The sequence below is a fragment of the Mauremys mutica genome, chromosome 12 (genome assembly GCF_020497125.1).
Source record: "Mauremys mutica isolate MM-2020 ecotype Southern chromosome 12, ASM2049712v1, whole genome shotgun sequence".
NCBI classification, from domain to species: Eukaryota; Metazoa; Chordata; order Testudines; family Geoemydidae; genus Mauremys; species Mauremys mutica.
Window position 1 is genome coordinate 36,476,184 of NC_059083.1, and position 20,242 is coordinate 36,496,425.

Genomic DNA, 20,242 nt, shown 5'->3' on the forward strand with positions numbered 1-20,242 from the left:
CAAGCTGTCAGGAACAGTATCCCTGATGATGCCACAGCACAACTGGTTGCTGAGCTCTGTGCCTTTATTCTCACACACAACTATTTCAAATTTGATGACAATATATATCTCCAGATCAGTGGCACCGCTATGGGCACCCGCATGGCCCCACAATATGCCAATATTTTTATGGCTGACCTGGAACAACGCTTCCTCAGCTCCCGTCCACTCACGCCCCTTCTCTACCTATGCTACATTGATGACATCTTCATCATCTGGACCCATGAGAAGGAGACTCCAGAAAAATTCCACCACGATTTCAACAGCTTCCACCCCTCCATCAACCTCAGCCTGGACCAATCTACACGGGAGGTCCACTTCCTAGACACCACGGTGCAAATAAGTGATGGTCACATTAACACCACCCTATACCGAAAACCTACCGACCGCTATGCCTACCTTCATGCCTCCAGCTTCCATCCCGGACACACCACAAGATCCATTGTCTACAACCAAGCACTGAGGTACAACCGTATCTGCTCTAACCCCGCAGACAGAGACCAACACCTAGAAAACCTCCACCAAGCATTCTCAAGACTACAGTACCCACACGAGGAAATAAGGAAACAGATCAGCAGAGACAGATGTGTACCCAGAAGCCTCCTACTGCAAGACAAACCCAAGAAAGAAACCAACAGGACTCCACTGGCCATCACATACAGTCCCCAGCTCAAGCCCCTCCAACGCATCATCAGGGATCTACAACCCATCCTGGACAATGATCCCACACTTTCACAGGCCTTGGGTGGCAGGCCAGTCCTCGCCCACAGACAACCTGCCAACCTGAAGCATATTCTCACCAGTAACTGCACAATGCACCATAGTAACTCTAGCTCAGGAACCAATCCATGCAACAAACCTCGATGCCAACTCTGCCCACATATCTACACCAGCAACACCATCACAGGACCTAACCAGATCAGCCACACCATCACCGGTTCATTCACCTGCACATCCACCAATGTAATATATGCCATCATATGCCAGCAATGCCCCTCTGCTATGTACATCGGCCAAACTGGACTGTCTCTAAGGAAAAGGATAAATGGACACAAATCAGATATTAGGAATGGCAATATACAAAAACCTGTAGGAGAACACTTCAACCTCCCTGGCCACACAATAGCAGATCTTAAGGTGGCCATCCTGCAGCAAAAAAACTTTAGGACCAGACTTCAAAGAGAAACTGCTGAGCTTCAGTTCATCTGCAAATTTGACACTATCAGCTCAAGATTGAACAAAGACTGTGAATGGTTTGCCAACTACAGAACCAGTTTCTCCTCCCTTGGTTTTCACACCTCAACTGCTAGAACAGGGCCTCATCCTCCCTGATTGATCTAACCTTGTTATCTCTAGCTTGCTTCTTGCTTGCTTATATATACCTGCCCCTGGAAATTTCCACTACTTGCATCCGACGAAGTGGGTATTCACCCACGAAAGCTCATGCTGCAAAACGTCTGTTAGTCTATAAGGTGCCACAGGATTCTTTGCTGCTTTGTCAGACAGAGTTAGTCTTACAAAGGTGTCAGATAGTTTTGGTAGTAAAGGCTCAGTGGGCTGATGTACTCCTAGATCACTTAGACTTCTCTAATATTCAAGCCTATATTTGAAAAGCCTCCCACCCACCTCCTCCCCGCTGCAGTAACAAAGCCTATGGTTAGTTGTACTTTGCAGATTATTTACAAAAACAGTCACTACCTCATGCAATCTGCTGTGCTGGTGGTATCAGATCCGTCTGCCTCTTAATGGTTAAGGATGACCAGGGGATGTCACATTTCAAAGCTGATCATAGCTCTCTGAATAGATAGGGGAAGGAAATCATATTCCAAAGAAGCGAAAGCCCCAGAAATCTTCCCCTTATACCATATCTGACCCATGCACTAAGACTGGCACTAACATCAAAGACTCTCTGAAATTCCCCTGAGCTTGAACCAGGCCTGATCAAGAAGATGCCAAGGGTTAATAACTCTCATAGTTAAAAATTTACACCTTATTTTCAGTCTGAATTTGTCTAGCTTCAACTTTCAGACACTTAATCATGGAAGACCTTTTCCAGCTATATTGAAGAGCCCATTATTAAATATTTGTTCCCTGTGTAGAGACTTACATAGCCTGTAATCAAGTTACCCCTTATTCTTCTCTTTCTTAAATTGAATGGACTGAGCTTGTTGGGTTTATCACCAAGAGGTACATTTTCTAATCCTTTAATCATTCTAGTGGCTCTTCTCTGAACCCTCTCCAAATTTTTTAACATCTTTCCTCAACTGTGGCACCAAAACTGGACTCTCTATTCCAGCAGAGGTTGCATAAGTGCTTTAGATTTCCCTGTTTACCCATCCCAGGTTCGTTTTTGTTTTGGCCAGAGTGTCACATTAGGCTCTTATGTTCTGCTCATTATACGCCATGACCCCCAATCCTTTTCAGAGTCCCTGCTTCCCAGGATAGACTCCCCCACCCTTTAAGTGCAGCCTGCGTTCTTTATGTATACATTTACATTTTGCCTGTGTTAAAATGCATATTTGCTTGTGCACAGTTTACCAAACAATCCACGTTTAATAATTTGAGGACGTTAGGGCTGGATTCACAATGGGACTTTGGCTTTCAGACAATTAAAAAAACTCCCTGGGATTCACAGTGCCTGAGTTCAGTGCTCAGGCTCCCAACAAATGGGGAGAGGTCGGTGTCTAAGAATGGGATTCACAAAAGCCAGCAGGCTGAAGGGCTTGCTGCCTGTGTTTGCGATGGGAGATGGCACAGAAAGGGGCGAGTGCTCCACCCCACCCTTATCACAGCGCTTGGAGCCTAACTCTGAGCTACAGGATCCATAGCCAGGGCCCCTCCACTGGAGCTAGGCGTCTACACCATTTTTTGGCAAGACATGCCAGAGGGGGAGGCAGCAGCACCCACCAACTTATAGTGTTTAGCCCAGGGCTTAGGGCACTCATGTGGGCTGTGGGAGACCCCTGTTCAAATCCTTTTTCCCCTAGCACATTGCACCACACCATCTCCTCTGGCTTGATTCTGAATGGGCCCCTGTCCAGTAGGTGAGCTCTGAGCTCAGCTGCCAGGAGGAGAGCCGTTTCTCCACCCACCTTCCTCTGTTTTGTGGGACACTGGGGCTGAGGCATCAATCTGCCTGGAGGTGCCCAGTGGCATAAACTTAGGTACCTGGGGAACTTTTGCAGCAGAAATCTGGGTGTTGAGTGAGTTTAGGTGCCCACGGGGCAGCTAAGCAGGGTTTGTGAATATGAGTGGCAGCATAATGATGGGTGTAGGCACCAAAAATAGCCATGCGGCACCTCTGGTCCACTATGAATCTAAGTTGTGGGTTGTGAATGCCATCGGCACCGAGATGTTGGACTTAGACTCTGAGAGTAGCAGTGAGGCACCTGTGTTTTTTCTTAGTTTAGCCCTTAATGTGAATCTGGGCTGTTTTTAGGACCCCAAGGCTGGGATTCTTAAAGGAACCCGGAAGAGTTAGGTGCCAAATTCCACCTTCAGTTCTGATGCGGGTTTACTTTGACCACTCCAGTCCACAGCTGCTGGAGAGCCACACAACCTGGACTATACTAAGAGAAAGAAATAACGAAACCCATGGTGGGAATCTCACTATGGTTTTATCCATCAATCTGGGAACTTGCCTGGGGTCTGTTTCCCAGCTCTAACCTGCCCTGGAGATCTGAGCTCCACAGATTCTCTGCTGTGGGAGAGCCTGGGGACACAGCTAGTCACAGGAAGGTTTCAGAGGATCATAGCAAAAATGACAGGGCTGCCGAGAGTGGGTTTGCGCCCCGGTGAAGAAGAATGGGTCTGTGGGCTATTATCCTCCAAACTCTTTTTATCTGACAGCCCCACCAATAGCTGTAATAACCCTTTCAAACAGAAAACAGTACAAGTGCTCAGTGTGATGTCCCCAGCCAGAGCTCTCCTTCCTTCTCACTATGGGCTCTGAGCATCCCCCTATCCGGCAATAACAATGCCTATCCCTAATATCACATTGCACAGTTTAGGAATCAAGAGTCAATACCTCACATAACCTGCTGTTTGCATGGTCTCATAGCCAGCTGCCTCAAAATGAGCAAGAAAGGCCTGGGGAAGTCACATCTCAGAGCTGATCATTGCTGTGCTGAGAGGCTGGGGAAGTGGACCTGGTTCCAAAAATGAGACAGCCCCAGAAATCTTCCTCTTATATAATAGCTGATACATGAGGTAAGGCTGGCTCTAGGATGAAAGAGACTCTGAAATCTCCCTCTGCTTTCCTGGCAGGATGAGGGGACCTGACTCTTTGGAGATTTAGGGAGTCTGCCATAAGTGGAATCATTAAGAAATCCCTGGAGTGGTTCAGTTTGGTTACATGTTTATTTTAGCCACCCAAACTCAGCCTGCTCTGGAGTTCCCCTGCCGGGCAGGGTGGACACAAGGGAAGTATTTGGGAGGCAGGGAAAGAAATGGACATTTGAGTGTCCTCAGTCTGAGGGAATTCCAGTGAGTTTTATTGCTGGCACTGGGAGAGAAATGTGATCCAGGGTTAGAGCAGGAGGAAAGGATTCAATCCTACTGGGTCTTCGGCTAGTTCCAGAAGGGCATGGAGTTAAGCTCCTTGGGGCTGAGATGGTCTTTTTGTTCTGTGTTTGTACAGCACCTTGCACAACGGAGTCCTGGTCCAGTACTGGGGCACATAGGCACTAAAGCACCAACACAACAAAACAACAACAAAAATCATGAGTGGCTATTAAAGGGAAAATATTCAGATCCACCAGACTCCTTTGACATCCCACCCTCTGCTCACTTAGGACAGCTTCTAGGCTCTGTTGTACAACTTTCTGAAATGTGCTTGTAAAATGACGTTATCCGGGCCATTTGGACACTTCATCAGTTTACAAATTAAACTTTAATTCCCTATCTGCATGTTCTGTGAGCTCAGCCTGGGACCTGAGCGTGAAGCTGTGTCTCAACTTCTCTGTCATCATCACCAGCAACAAACGCTCTATAGGCAATACCGAGCTTTAAGCTGTGCAGCCCCCTCTCCTTCACACCCTACCTACATGTATCCCTGTGCAGCCCCGTCTCCTTCACACCCTGCTGTCATGTACCCCTATGCACTCCTGCTGCTTTCTGTCATTTCGCAAAGGAGTCATTGATGAAAAATCAGTTCACAAGTCTGTTGCCAATATGCCAGCCAGGAATAGCCACCAGCCAGTTTCCCAGATCTGTGCTGACTTTGAAGGGCCGACAGGATTAACAGTATTTACAATGTATTTATTTATTTATATTTGTTGCTGAAAATCTGACTCGGCTACACATGGTTAGTAGATCTGTGTGTTGAGTAAGAAGAGGCTATTTTTACTGAATCACTTTTCCGAGCTTTCAACTATTTAAAATATAGACAGGAACAATAAAAATTGTTCAGGAATAAAAACATTTGTTATAATTATTTTTGAAATATTTCAAAAACAGTTTAATATTTAACTTTATAAAAAGAACCATTTTTCCAATGTTTGAAAATTTTCATGCAGATTTTAATTGAAAATGTTCACGTTTTGGTATTTCAATCTTATTAATTATTATTATTATTAGTAGTAGTATTAATATTAGTTTGTTTCCTTATAAAAAGCGCTGAACATATGGAAACAGGGGTAGCATTGGAGGAAACACAAAAAATGTGGTTTTCCCCAGTTTTTTGTTGTCCTTTGAAAAAAAATTGCACAATTTCTGAAAATACTTTTTCATATTTTTAACTTTAATTAAAATGCTTTTTTTCAAAGAAAAAACAATCCCTCAAAGTTTTTGACCAGCTAAAAATATTTTATGAGAGAAAGACAAGGTAGGTGATTTCTTTTATTGGGCCAGCTAATATTGATGGATGGGGCAAGTTTTCAAGGTCATCAACCTTTCCTCTGCCTCTGGCAGACAGGGTCTGAATGGGACCAGATCATAAGTCCATTGACCTGGGGAACTCATTGCCACAAGTTATCACAGAGACAAAGAGCTCAGCAGGGTGAGACATTGGCATGGATTACAAGAATCTTCACGGTTACATTAGATAAGAGAATGAATTAAACCGCTATGGGGCAGGTCTCCAGCCAGCCACTAACTCACAGGGAATCTCCCTTATGGTTCCTCCAGGAGTCAAGCTGTTCCATGAGCTTGTGGAAAGAGGCTGACTCTCAGGGCTCGGTTCAGACACTCCAGGGCAACGCATGGGGCTCTGTCCCCTTGACCCTGTGCCCATGTGGAGTGTCAGTGGTGGGTGGGACAGTTGCATGGGACCCCTGCTCCCTCCCAGAAGAGACAGTGGGTGACTCTCCCCCATCCCTTGGGATCAGCAAGGTGCCCACAGACAGGCAGGAGGCAATCGTGGTCTCCCCAGTCCTTACATTCCCAGCCAGGGTGTATCTGCTTGGTTGAGGAGGTCAGGACTGCTGTGCTCTTCCCTGTCCCCTGCAAACTGAGCCCACCGATGGGGTGGGGTCATTGGGGTCCTCAGAGAAGTGGGGCTGGGAGTTCAAATGCCATGGAGATGTGTGGGGCAGTTCCACTCTCCCAGAGCCGTTGTCTCAGGCTCTCTGCAGACGCAAGGAGTCAATGCTGCAGCAGCTGCACTGGGGACAGATCTCCCCACTCTCCAAACCTTTGCTCCAGGCTGTGGGTGGTGCATCATCTGGGGCTGGCCCCAGTCAGACCCAGGGCACTGGTCTCTGGCAATTCCTATGTTCCTGTGGAAAACAAGGAAAATCTGCTTTAAAAAAATAACTTGACAAATATTTCACCTAGATCTGTGAAAATTCATTAAAAGCTCAAACAAAACTGAATCATGGATCAGCTCTAAATAAATGATTCTTTATGAAGTGTTCTTCCCGTATCAGTTAATATTCCTCAGATTAATTGTTTTGGTAAACTGAGGCACAGAGAGTTGCGGTAATATAGTGCATAGCCAGGCTTAGATCACAGGAGCTCCCAGCGTCTTGACCTCCTTTCTCTAGCCACTGCTGACTGCTCTACAAGCGATCATTTGAGGTGGCAATTCTCACTGGAGTCTTAGGGAGTTAGAAGCCCAAGAGGTACATGCCTTACTCCATTAGGCTCCTTTACAAATCCCTGCCGTCATTTTCTGGAATTGCAGACAAGCTCAGGCCTCAGAAGTCAACAAAATAGATGCAGAACCAGGATTACAAAGGGGTTTAGGCACCTAAAGAAGCCGATAGGTGTCTACTAGGATTTACAATAGCACCAACAGTTTAGGCACCCAACTCCCATTGCATGCCCATGGGATTTAGGCACTTAGCTCACACAGGAGCATTGATAAATGCCAGTCAGTGGCTATCTCCATCTAATTAGATGCCTAAATCCATTTGTAATCCTGGCCAACAGATAACACAGAAGCTGGGCTGAAAGCAGGAACCTGGGGAAATTGTAGGCCCTGTGCTAGGCAGGGGATCAGATTAGAGGATCAGATGGACCCTTTTGGCATTATCACTGTCATAGGTTTATTCCCCAATTTGAACTTTAGCGTTCACAAGATGGGGACCTGCATGGACTCCTCTAAACTAAAATCCTAGTTTAGATCTGGTTCTCGCTGCCACCAGTCAAGTTTTAAGTGTCTGACACACTCCCTGTTCCCCCAAAAATGTCCCCTGGGGAACACAGATCCAAACACCTTGAATCTCAACACAAAGGGAAATAATCCATTTCCCTCCTCCCCTCTCCTAGCACTTAGGAGAGATACCTGGATTCAAATTCCTTGAATCAAACAAAGAGGGATTCACTTTTCCCCCTTCCCTTCTTCCCCCTCCCCTTGTCCTTGGGAGAGATACCTTGATTCAAACTCCTTGAATCAAACAAAGAGGGATTCACTTTTCCTCCTCCCCTCTCCTAGTGCTTAGGAGAGATCACTCACTCACTCACTCATGCCCATCACCCCAATCGGGGTATGGGCCGCCAACCACAGATCTCCAGAGTCTTCTATCCTGGGCCATTTGCTCTAGCTGGTTCCAGGTATAGCCTGGATTCAAATTCCTTGAATCAAACAAAGAGGGATTCACTTTTCCCCCTCCCCTTCTTCCCCCTCCCCTTGTCCTTGGGAGAGATACCTTGATTCAAACTCCTTGAATCAAACAAAGAGGGATTCCCTATCCCCCCTCCCTTTCCCCTAGTCCTTGGGAAAAATACCTTGATTCAAACTCCTTGAATCAAACAAAGAGGGATTCACTTTTTCCCCCTCCCCTTTCCTAGAAAATCCAAACAAGGGAAGAAATCAATCAAGTTCTAAAAAAGAAAAGATTTTATTAAAGAAAGAAAAAAAAGTACACTATCTCTGTATAATGAGGCCAAAATTGGATCCCATTCAAGTTACTGGGGTCTAGCCATCACTTCAAAGAGATCAGGATTTGGCCAATGGCCAGTACACACAAGGATCCAGATTTGACTGACAGCACCCTGGAAAAAGTGAGGGTGACAGAGATGTAAGGGTCACATTTTCCAACTCAGCTAGACCAGCACCAGTGCAGAGTAGATCCACTGACATCACCATTATAATACTGATGATGTTCTGGCCCAAAGTCTCTGGGCTACACTCAATAGTAATATAAACACTGGTGTAAGTAACTTGTCTGGGGTCATTTTGTTCTAACCTTGGTGTAAGTGGAAAAGTGCTATCACATGCACTGATTTGGTGTTCCATATGCCATCCAGTATATATGTGATAGCATGTGATTAGATAGACAGACAGACAGACAGATAGGCCCATAAGAACGGCCATACTGGGTCAGACCAAAGGTCCATCAAGCCCAGTATCCTATCCTCTGACAGTGGCCAATAGCAGGTGCCCCAAAGTGAATGAACAGACAGGTTATCATCAAGTGATCCATGCCCTGTCACCCAATCCCAGATTCTGTCAAACAGAGGCTAGGGACACCATTCCTGCCCATCCTGGCTAACAGCCATTGATGGACCTATCTTCCATTAATCTATCTAGCTCCCTTTTAAACCCTGTTATAGAATTGGCCTTCACAACACTGTCTGGCAAGGAGTTCCAGAGATTGACAGTGCATTGCATGAAAAAATTCTTTCTTGTGTTTCTTTTAAACCTACTACCTATTAATTTCATTTGGTGGCCCCTTGTTCTTGTATTATGAGAAGGAGTAAATAACACTTCCTTATTTACTTTCTCTATATCACTCATGATTTTATAGACCTCTATCATATCTCTCCTAAGGCCTTGTCTACACTACAAGACTATTTCGAATCTACTTAAGTCGAATTTGTGGATTCGACCTTATGAAGTCGAATTTGTGTATCCACCGTAAATACACTAATTCGAATTTCTGAGTCCACAGTAACGGGGCTGGCATCGACTTTGGAAGCGGTGCACTGTGGGAAGCTATCCCACAGTTCCCGCAGTCCCCGCTGCCCATTGGAATGCTGGGTAGAGCCCCCAATGCCTGCTGGGGGGAGAAATGTGTCGAGGGTGGTTTTGGGTAACTGTCATCATTGAACCGTCAATCACGCCCTCCCTCCCTGAAAGCTCCGGCGGGAAATCTGTTCGCGCCCTTCTCTTGTCAGTTACAGCGCGTACGCCACAGCACTGCAAGCATGGAGCCCGCTGCGATCATTGCTGCACTTATGGCCGTTGTCAACTCCTCGCACCTTATCGTCCACCTCTTCCACAGTCAGCTGCTGAGAAATCGGGTGAGGAGGCTCCGGTAGCGCGGTGAGGACAGGAATTCACAGAGTGGCGCAGACCTCTCACAAAGCAGGGTACGCCGCGCCGTGGAGATCATGGTGGCAATGGGTCAAGTTCATGGTGTGGAATGGCGATTCTGGGCCCGGGAAACAAGCACGGACTGGTGGGACCGCATAGTGCTGCAGGTCTGGGATGAATCACAGTGGCTGCGAAACTTCAGGATGCGTAAGGGCACTTTCCTTGAACTCTGTGACTTGCTGTCCCCTGCCCTGAAGCGCCAGGACACCCGGATGCGAGCAGCCCTGAGTGTGCAGAAGCGAGTGGCCATAGCCCTCTGGAAACTTGCAACGCCAGACAGCTACCGGTCAGTAGCGAACCACTTTGGCATGGGCAAATCTACCGTGGGGACTGCTGTGAGTGAAGTAGCCCACGCAATCGTTGAGCAACTTCTCTCAAAGGTAGTGACTCTCGGAAACGTCCAGGACATCATAGATGGCTTCGCCGCGATGGGATTCCCAAACTGCGGTGGGGCTATAGATGGGACTCACATCCCTATCCTGGCACCGGCCCATCAGGCCAGCGAGTACATTAACCGAAAGGGCTACTTTTCTATGGTGCTGCAAGCACTGGTGGACCATAGGGGACGTTTTACCAACATCTTCGTTGGGTGGGCAGGCAAGGTTCATGACGCGCGTGTTCAGGAACTCTGGTCTGTTTAGACGCCTCCAGGCAGGTACTTTCTTCCTGGACCACAAAGTAACGGTTGGGGATGTGCAGATGCCTACAGTGATCCTCGGGGACCCAGCCTACCCGCTAATGCCCTGGCTCATGAAGCCCTATACAGGCGCCTTGGACAGAGAGAAGCAACTCTTCAACTACCGGCTGAGCAAGTGCAGAATGGTGGTGGAGTGTGCTTTCGGACGTCTCAAGGGGAGATGGCGGAGCTTACTGACTCGCTCGGACATCAGCGAAAAGAATATCCCCATAGTTATTGCTGCTTGCTGTGTGCTCCACAATCTCTGTGAGAGCAAGGGCGAGACCTTTTTGTCCGGATGGGAGGTTGAGGCAAATCGCCTGGCTGCAGTTTACGCTCAGCCAGACACCCGTGCCGAGAGAATATCCCAGCGGGAAGCGCTGTGTATCCGGGAGGCTTTGAAAGCTAGTTTCCTCGGAGAGCAGGGTAACCTATGACTCTCCACTTGCTTTCAAGAGAAACTGACCCTGGGCCTGTGTCTGTATGTGTCGATTTCGATCTGCGGTTACATACCCCGTTCTCCAAGTTTCCCCCACTTCCAAAGCATGTTTTAAATCAAATTAATTGTTACACTCATTATTAATAAATCTTTGTTTTACTTTGCATTTCTGTTCAATTGTTGAAACATGGACTGTGCTGGGCACGGTGTGCACTGATGTACAGACCGCTTGTTCCATAGAGGAATGACATCCTCCTGCTCCTACATAGGTCTCTGGGGTGGGGGACTGTTGCAAGTGGTTCTGCATCAAGGGGAGGGATTGCAGGAAGGGGTGGGTTTGCAGGAAGGGGCGAGTGGTGCCTTCTTTGGATAGGGGTTTGGATGACGGCAGTGGGCTGCGGGTTTGGGCGTAGGAAGGGGTGAGGGGTGTGGGGGAAGGGTGAGTATCTGTCCGTGGATGAGGGCTCTTGCTGGGGCTCAGGGCAGCGGAGAGGCTCGTTGCTACGGTGGAAGTGCATGGTAAGGGCAGCGTGCCTTAACATTAAGGGGGTGGCAGGCGCTAGGACCCTGGACAAGCATACACATCACAGAATGACCCGGGGCAGCATACACCACACAGAGTGACCCTGGTGCCTACTGACTGCAGTGTGTGTGTGCCCTGCAGTTGATCATGCCCCCAAGTCTGTACCCTGGTAATGTAGGCTATATCGTGCAATTATAAATCCCCTCCCCCCCCATACACAAAAAAATCCTCTGACACGAAAGACGTGACCGAAACAGTGAATAACAGCAAACAGCTTTTAATAATCTAATACACAGTGGGGGGATGAAACTTGGATTTGGGACTGGGTGAGCCTGTAAGGGAAGCACTTCTACAAATGTATAGCGTGAGAGGTGTGTGGTACATTAGCGCTATGCAGTGGTGCAGTGACAGTTCTCATGGCCCCTACCGCCCCTCCGTCTTGTACTTTTGGGTGAGGGGGGGCAGGACTTCTTGGCGGGGGAGGGCGGTTGCAGATACACTGCAGGGGGGCTCTGTCCTCCTGCCTGCGGTCCTGCAGAACATCAACAAGGCGCCGGAGCGTGTCCGTTTGCTCCCTCATTAGCCCAAGCAGCGTTTGAGTCGCCTGCTGGTCTTCCTGCCGCCACCTATCCTCCCGTTCGATGTGTGTGCGATGCTGTTGACATAGGGTCTCCCTCCACTGTGTCTGCTCTGCCGCCTCTGCTCTGGAGCAGGCCATCAGTTCCGCAAACATCTCGTCCCTAGTCTTTTTCTTTCACCGCCTAATCTGCGCCAGCCTCTGCGAGGGGGATGCCGGGGCAGTCCGGGAAAGAGCCGAAGCTGTGTGATGGGAAAAGTAACTGATTTCCTTGAACAGATACATGTTTGCGAACAGTGAACACAGTCTAGTCAGTTTCTCTGAACAAGACCATACAGGGCAACAAGTCTCACAAGATCTCGGGACAAGTTCGAGATTTCGGAATACGCTCTCATTGGCTGCGGCATTGCACAGGAGAGCGGACAAGTGGGGAGAGACAGCTGAATCCATCTAGCAGACAGTCCTGGTAAGCCTTACAGTACATTCTGCTTATCAGTTAATGGATAGCTGTGCCCTCCTGCTAAAGGCAATCTGGAAATCATATACTCTGACCCTTTTCCAGCCACTCCCGCCAGTTCACGGGAAAGATCAATGTATGCTTTTCCTATGTGGCCTACAACACGTGGCTGTTAAGCGAGGGTCATTGTTATGCAAAGTAAAAGTCAACCATTCACAACAGTAACAATACACTAATTGCCCTAATTAGATGCAGCATTTCATGAACGAGATCACCCTGATGCGGGTCCCTCGGAGTCACAAAGAGCGGATGCTAAGGGAAGCCCTGCAGAGACCAGGACCATATGCGCCCATGCTTGTGGAGGCGATGATTCTCATCTACATAAGGATGTCCTGGCGCGGAAGAGTGTGCTTCCACGGAGCACCCAACAAGGCACCTCTCCCCAGGAACCTCCTGCGGAGGCTTTTCGAGGACCTAAATGAGACCTTTCTTGAATTGTCCCTGGAGGATTATTGTTCAATCCCTATATGTGTGGACCTACTTTTCATATAGTTTTTCATTGAAAATTTTATATATAGTATTTCTATTTTTTTATACCTGTTTTATAAAAAATAAATGTTTACATGTTTCTAGCACTTACCGCCTGATCCTTCCCCTGATTCAGAGTCCGGGTTAACGGCCGGGGAGGGTTGGTAGGGGATCTCTGTGAGGGTGATGAAGAGATCCTGGCTGTCAGGGAAAGCGGTTTTGTGTTCGCTGTCGCCTGCGCCATCCTCCACAGACCCTTCCTCATCTTCCCTATCGGCGAACATCGAGGAGGAACTGTCCAGGTTCACTATGCCATCCACTGAGTCCACGGTCACTGGTGGGGCAGTGGTGGCAGACCCACCTAGAATGGCATGCAGTGCCTCGTAGAAGCGGCATGTCTGGGGTCGGGCTCCGGAGCGTCTGTTTGCCGCTCTGACTTTTTGGTAGCCTTGTCGCAGGTCCTTGATTTTCACGCGGCACCGCATTGCATCCCGGCTGTATCCTTTCTCTATCATTGCTTTGGAGACCTTCTCGAAGGTCTTTGCATTCCGCGCAGCTCTGACAGCACAGACTCCTCGCCCCACACACTGATCAGATCCAGGACTTCCCGGTCTGTCCATGCTGGGGACCTCTTTCTATTCTTGGATTGGCCGGACTCCTCTGCTGGAGAGCTCTGCATCGTTGCAGGTGCTGCGGAGCTCGCCCCGATGTCCAGCCAGGACGTCAGATTCAAACTGCCCAGACAGGAAAATGAATTCAAATTTTCCCGGGTCATTTCCTGTGTGGCTGGTCAGAGAATCCAAGCTCGGACTGCTGTCCAGAGCGTCAACAGAGTGGTGCACTGTGGGATAGCTCCCGGAGCTACTAAGTTCGATTTGCATCCACACCTAGCCTAATTCGAGCTAGCCATGTTGAATTTAGCGTTACTCCACCTGTCGGGGTGGAGTACCAAATTCGAACTAAAGAGCCCTCTAGTTCGAATTAAATGGCTTCCTGGTGTGGACGGTTGAGCGGTTAGTTCGAATTAACGCTGCTAAATTCGAATTAAAGTCCTAGTGTAGACCAGGCCTTAGTCGCCTCTTTTCCAAGCTGAAAAGTCCCAGTCTTATTAATCTCTCCTCATACAGAAGCTGTTCTATACCCTTAATCATTTTTGTTGCCCTTTTCTGAACCTTTTCCAATTCCAATATATCTTTTTTGAGATGGGCCGACCACATCTGCATGCAGAATTCAAGGTGTGGGTGTACCATGGATTTATATAGAGGCAATATGATATTTTCTGTCTTATTATCTATCCCTTTCTTGATGATTCCCAACATTCTCTTCGCTTTTTTGACTGCCGCTGCACATTGAGTGGATGATTTCAGAGAACTATCCACAATGACTCCAAGATCTCTTTCTTGAGTGGTTACAGCTAATTTAGACCCAGTCATTGTATGTATATACTTAGGATTATGTTTTCTAAAGAATTCGTTTGCATTTATCAACATTAAATTTCATCTGCCATTTTGTTGCCTAGTCACCCAGTTTTGTGAAATCCTTTTGTAGCTCTTCACAGTCTGCCAGGGACTTAACTATCTTGAGTAGTTTTTTATCATCTGTAAATTTTGCCACCTCACTATTTACCCCTTTTTCCAAATCATTTATGAATATGTTAAATAGGACTGAGCCCAGTACAGATCCCTGGGGGGCACCACTATTTACCTCTCTCCATTCTGAAAACTGACCTTTTATTCCTACCCTTTGTTTCCTATCTTTTAACCAGTTACCAATCCATGAGAGAACTTTCCCTCTTATCTTATGACTGCTTATTTTGCTTAAGAGCCTTTGGTGAGGAACTTGTCAAAGGCTTTCTGAAAATCAAAATACACTATATCCACTGGATCTCCTTTGTCCGCATGCTTGTTGACCCCCTCAAAGAATTCTAGTAGATTGGTGAGGCATATTTCCCTTTACAAAACATGTTGACTGTTTCCCAACAAATTTTGTTCATCTATGTGTCCGACAATTTTGTTCTTTATGATAGTTTCAACCAATTTGCCCAGTAATGAAGTGAGGCTTACCAGCCTGTAGTTGTCAGGGTCATCTCTGGAACCCTTTTTAAAAATTGGTGTTACATTAGCTATCCTCCAGTCATTTGGTACAGAAGCTGATTTAGACGAGAGTTAGAAGTCCTGCAATTTCACATTTGAGTTCCTTCAGAACTCTTGGGTGAATACCATCAGGTCCTGGAGATAGAGTACTGTTTAGTTTATCAATTTGTTCCAAAACCTCCTCTAATGACACCTCAATTTGGGACAGTTACTCAGATCTGTCACCCAAAAAGAATGGCTCAGGTTTGGGAATCTCCCTCACATTCCCTAGGACCATTCCCTAACACACAACATCCTTTTGTCATAAAGATGGATTTTTATTTGATTGTGAATTATGTTAGCTACCTAGCTAGATAGGTAGGTAGATAGATAATTTATGAACATTATTGTGTTTCTTTTCCTGTTAATGATTGTCTATGTCCAGAGCATGATTGTCCTATAAGTAGTCCTTATTAAATGTTATTTAGTAAAGATTTTTATGACTATATTTTACATCATCAGTCATTTACAAACAGCTTATCAGAAATACTCGTTGTTTGAACGTTTAGCAGTTTTGACTGGATACATTTTTAATATGATCTCTTTCGCTTCTCTGAATAAATGGAAGTATCACACTTGGGATCCTTAAAAATCAAGGAGTCAGTCCTCAGCAGGTATACATGGTTTTAGCTCCACTGAAGTCAATAGAAATCTGAGAATTTACATCAGCTGAGGATCTGCACTGAACAAAACTCACTTCCTTTGAATATTCTGTGCAAAGGTCCTGATTCCACAAGCCGCTTCAGCACATTCTTAACATTAAACACATGAGTAGGCCCACTGAAGATTTAAAGATAAAGCCATGGTTAAATCCCTGTTGTATATGGGTTAGGATTATGGATAGAATTTAAGGCTAATACCAAACAGGTGTCAGACTCTGACACTTCCTCAGTTTCTCTCCTTTCTCAGTCAAACAAAGCCCTACAATTGATGCATTGAAATTATTCTCTCCTTCTGGAGTCTGGAGTATTAACGTAAAATTACAAATTAATCTCAAAGCCAGAATCTCTGGACCTTCTTCTCCAGACTCACCAGTCCATAATGTCCTTTCATCACCAACTTCTCCCTCCTGGAGGGCCTGCTCACCAGCATGCTCATCCCCAAGATATTGACCAATATGGTGAATTTCCTTCTTTAGCTGCCATGCTCAGGCCTACTTCCTCTTCCTGGTGGGCTCCATGGAGTTTTTCATCCTTGCTGTCATGTTCTTTGACCACTCTGTGATTATCAGATACTCACTGCAATATGCCACCATTGAGAGCACTCATGTCTCCCTCTTGCTGGTGGCTGTTGCATGGACATGGGGGTTCCTGGCCTTGATTCTGCCTACTCACTTGGTGACTTGACTTCCATATTGTGGTCTCAACCTCACTGACCAGTTTTTTCTCCTACGTGGTTCCATTCTCAAGCTCTCCTGCTTCAACACAGCCCTCTCCTGGACAGTCCACATATATTAAGTCGGTTATTCCTTTAAGGGAATAATATATCAGCTTATTATTTTAAATTGTTATGCAGACACTTCAATTTAAACACACTGGATTAGATAAAACAATAAAATAAATTTATTATCTCCAAAGAGATAGATTTGAAGTGAGTACCAGTAATGAGGTATAAAAGTCAGAAATGGATACAAGAAAAATAAAGATAATAGGCTGCCTAGCTTAACAAACTTTATTACATTCAAAGCAAAGTTTTCTCATCACAAGCTTCCAGCAGTTTGACTGACCAAACCCCTTAAGTCAGGGTCCATCCCCCAGAGTCCAACAGCAGCTTCCTTTATTTCCTTAGGTGCAGTGAATGCTATGGATAGGGAGAGAGAGATAGAGCGGTGTCTTGGGGTGTCTGACCCTTCTTTTTATAGTCCTGTCCCCTTTTTGAGAAGCATTTCCATCCAGGAGCAAGGCAACAGGCAGTGTTTGTGGAAGGGAACTCCATGCTGTTTCTTTGCTAAAATGTAGAATTTTTCCCCTGTCCCCTTTCCTGCCAAAGCATGGCCACTTAGCAGATAATGGCCCATTAACCTTGTTGACACCTGGTTGAGACTCGGCTCATTCTTTGTCTTTGAGGAACTGGTTTGTCCACTACTCAGGCTTATATCAAAAACATACTATAAGTCATGAGCTCATCTTATGTTTATAACTTCACACATAATGCTGCTACATACATTTTACCATGATATTACTGGTCAACAAACTATGAGTTTTTAAATGATACCTCTACTATGCTTGCAATTTTTCAGTTTTTCTTTAAAAACATGAAATATGAAAAAAGAAAGATTTTGGCTGAAAATTTAATTTAATAGTTTTGGGCAATTTTCAGAAAATATGTTCAGTTTTAGAAAAAGTCAAAATTTTCATAAAGAACAAATATTTTCAACCACCTCTGTTTTAACCCCTACCTCTTTACTGTATTTATCCTCACCCCACCCCTATAATGCAGGGCCGTGCTATTATACTCATGTTACAGATGGGAACTGAGACCCAGAGAGTGATGTGCCCAAGATCACACAGGAAATTTGTGGCAAAGCAGGGAAATGAGCTGGGTCTCTCAGATTCCAAGTTAGCATCCGAATGAATGGATCATCCTTCCTCAGTCATTGTAACATGACTAAAGGACTGGGACTCAGTACACTTGAGTTCTGTTCCTCTGAGCAGCTGTGACACCTCAGGCCAGTCATTTCCCCTCTCTGTGCAATCTGGAAAATGTGACTGATGATACCGACCCTGCGTGATAAATCACTTTGAGATCGACATCTAAAATTTATTGTTGTCTACATGTACATGATGACCAGACAGAGAGCACAGAAGAATACTTGAAGAGTAAAGTTGGGTGGAAAATGGGTTTTCTGTCGGGCAAGACTTGTCAAGATTTTGAGAGAGACAAGGTAGGTGAGGTAACATCTTTTATTGGAGCAACTTCTGCTGGTGGAAGCTGCAAGCTTTCACACTTCTCAGAACTCTCTTCCTTGGGTCTTAGAGAAGAGAACCAGAGTGTCCAAGCTAAATACAAGACGGGATATATTGTTACACTAAGGAGATCACACATGTTGTAGGAGACCACTTAAAATGAAGTGGATAATTAACATGAAGTAGGTGATTAAAACTCTGCAGAGTAGGCATCATGGATGCAGACTCCAAAGGAGCTACAGCGAATTTACACATGCTGGGCAACTTATATGAATTACAGGTTTTCAAAATGTCATGCAGTGTTGCATCTGCAGCCCAATGAGCCTTTTAGTTTATTGCTGTTTGCAGTAAGAGGACAAACAATGTAAATGCTGAGAAAGAAAGAAAGAAAGAAAGAAAGAAAGAAAGATTATGGACCATTCATCCCAACAGAAGCTGAAGATCAGATACAGAAAATCTTAGCAACACTGAATTCCTCCAAAGTTCTATCCTGCGTAGAAATGAATCTCTCCACTGCCATTAAAAGTTTCACTTGTAATTAATCCCAAGGGGTAAAGAACTAAGAAGGTGCAGACAGGTTAGGAACTTTGGAATCAGTTTCAGATCAGGTTCACATGCAAAGAATATAGATTTGAAACTCTGTGGTGGGCCAGATCCCCTGCTGGTGTAAACCACCATATCTCCATTCAAATCACAGGACCAGATTTCCAGTTACAGTAAATAGTCCCAACTACTCTGAAGTCAATGGAACTATAAAATTTTCCAATGGCTTTGTACCTGGCCCTTAGTTTTTAGTCTTTGCCTCTGGGTACCTCCTAGTGATCTGCTTGAAGCAACTGGGTCAGCCTGAGCGGCAGGTACCTCTGGTGGCTGCAACCCAGGAGATGCTGGTGCAATGCAAGAGACAAAAATATCTCTGTTCTCCCAGAGGTAATTATGTGGGATTAATGAAGGAAGAGGGTATTTTGGGCCAACTGAGGCTCTGGTGCCACTGGGCTCTTAGCTATTGCAAGTTACATGTCTGTGCTATATATTTTATTTCTGCAAACACCTTGGGGGTACCCTTTCAGACTCTACCCTGACTTGTTTTTAGCCAAGGGTTCTTCCAGGGTTGCTGCCATCATGAGAGATCCAGGGTGGATGCTGTTTCACCTCTGTGGGGTTAGGATCAACTAGAGTAGGTTGTCAGGATGGTTTGTTCCTGTGGTGAGCTCAGAGACTGGATTCAGTTGTCTAACCCCAGAGCAGGGTCATCCTGGGCTGTGACCATGTCTGAAGCCTGCACAAGCTGGGATCATCTCTAGAGCTGGAAGGAACTTCCAGTCCCTGATTCCATTTAGTCCATCACCTCTCACCCAAGCCTGCCCCTAGGAGGGGAGCAGGGAGTGCCCATCTGTGGAATCGATCCCGGTCTCCTAGGATTGCAGAGAGAGCCAGCAACTCAGGACATACAGCAAGGGGACAGCAAAGGGCTGCTGGATAGATAGATAGATAGATAGATAGATAGATAGATAGATAGATAGATAGATAGATAGATAATGTCCAAAGAATTCTGTTGCCTGAGAATCGACCGTATCACAAGCTGAGACAAGTGCCACAAAGACCAGCACAGTAAGTTTGGTATTTCAATTACATATTTTGGGCTATTAATATTTAAGAACATAAATGTAAAATTACAATCTGAACTGTTTTTGGGCTGGTCTACACTACCATGCTAAGTCGATCCAAGATACACTACTTATGTTACATGCATCCGACGAAGTGGGTATTCACCTAAGAAAGCTCATGTTATACACTAACAATACATTTGTTAGTGTATAAGGTGTCACAGGACTCTTTGCTGCTTTTACCTATGTTACGTAAACAACATAACTGAAGCCAACGTAGGTTAGATCCACTTACTACGGTGTCCGCACTACACTGTGTTGAAGGGAGACACTCTCCTGTCGAGATAGCTTCTGCCTTTCGTGGAGGTGGATTACCGACCTCAACGAGAAAGCGCTCTCCCATTGATTTAGTGCGTCTTCACCAGACCTGCTAAATTGATGCCATTGCGTCACTTAGTAGCTTTGATAAATCCTACTGGGTCTCTGTTTCCATCTTTAGGCTTTAGTCAGGGTACCCTGTGGGAAATCCTAAACCCTGTGCTATGCCGATATCAGACTAGAGGATCATACTGGCTCCTTTTGGCTTGAAAATCCATGA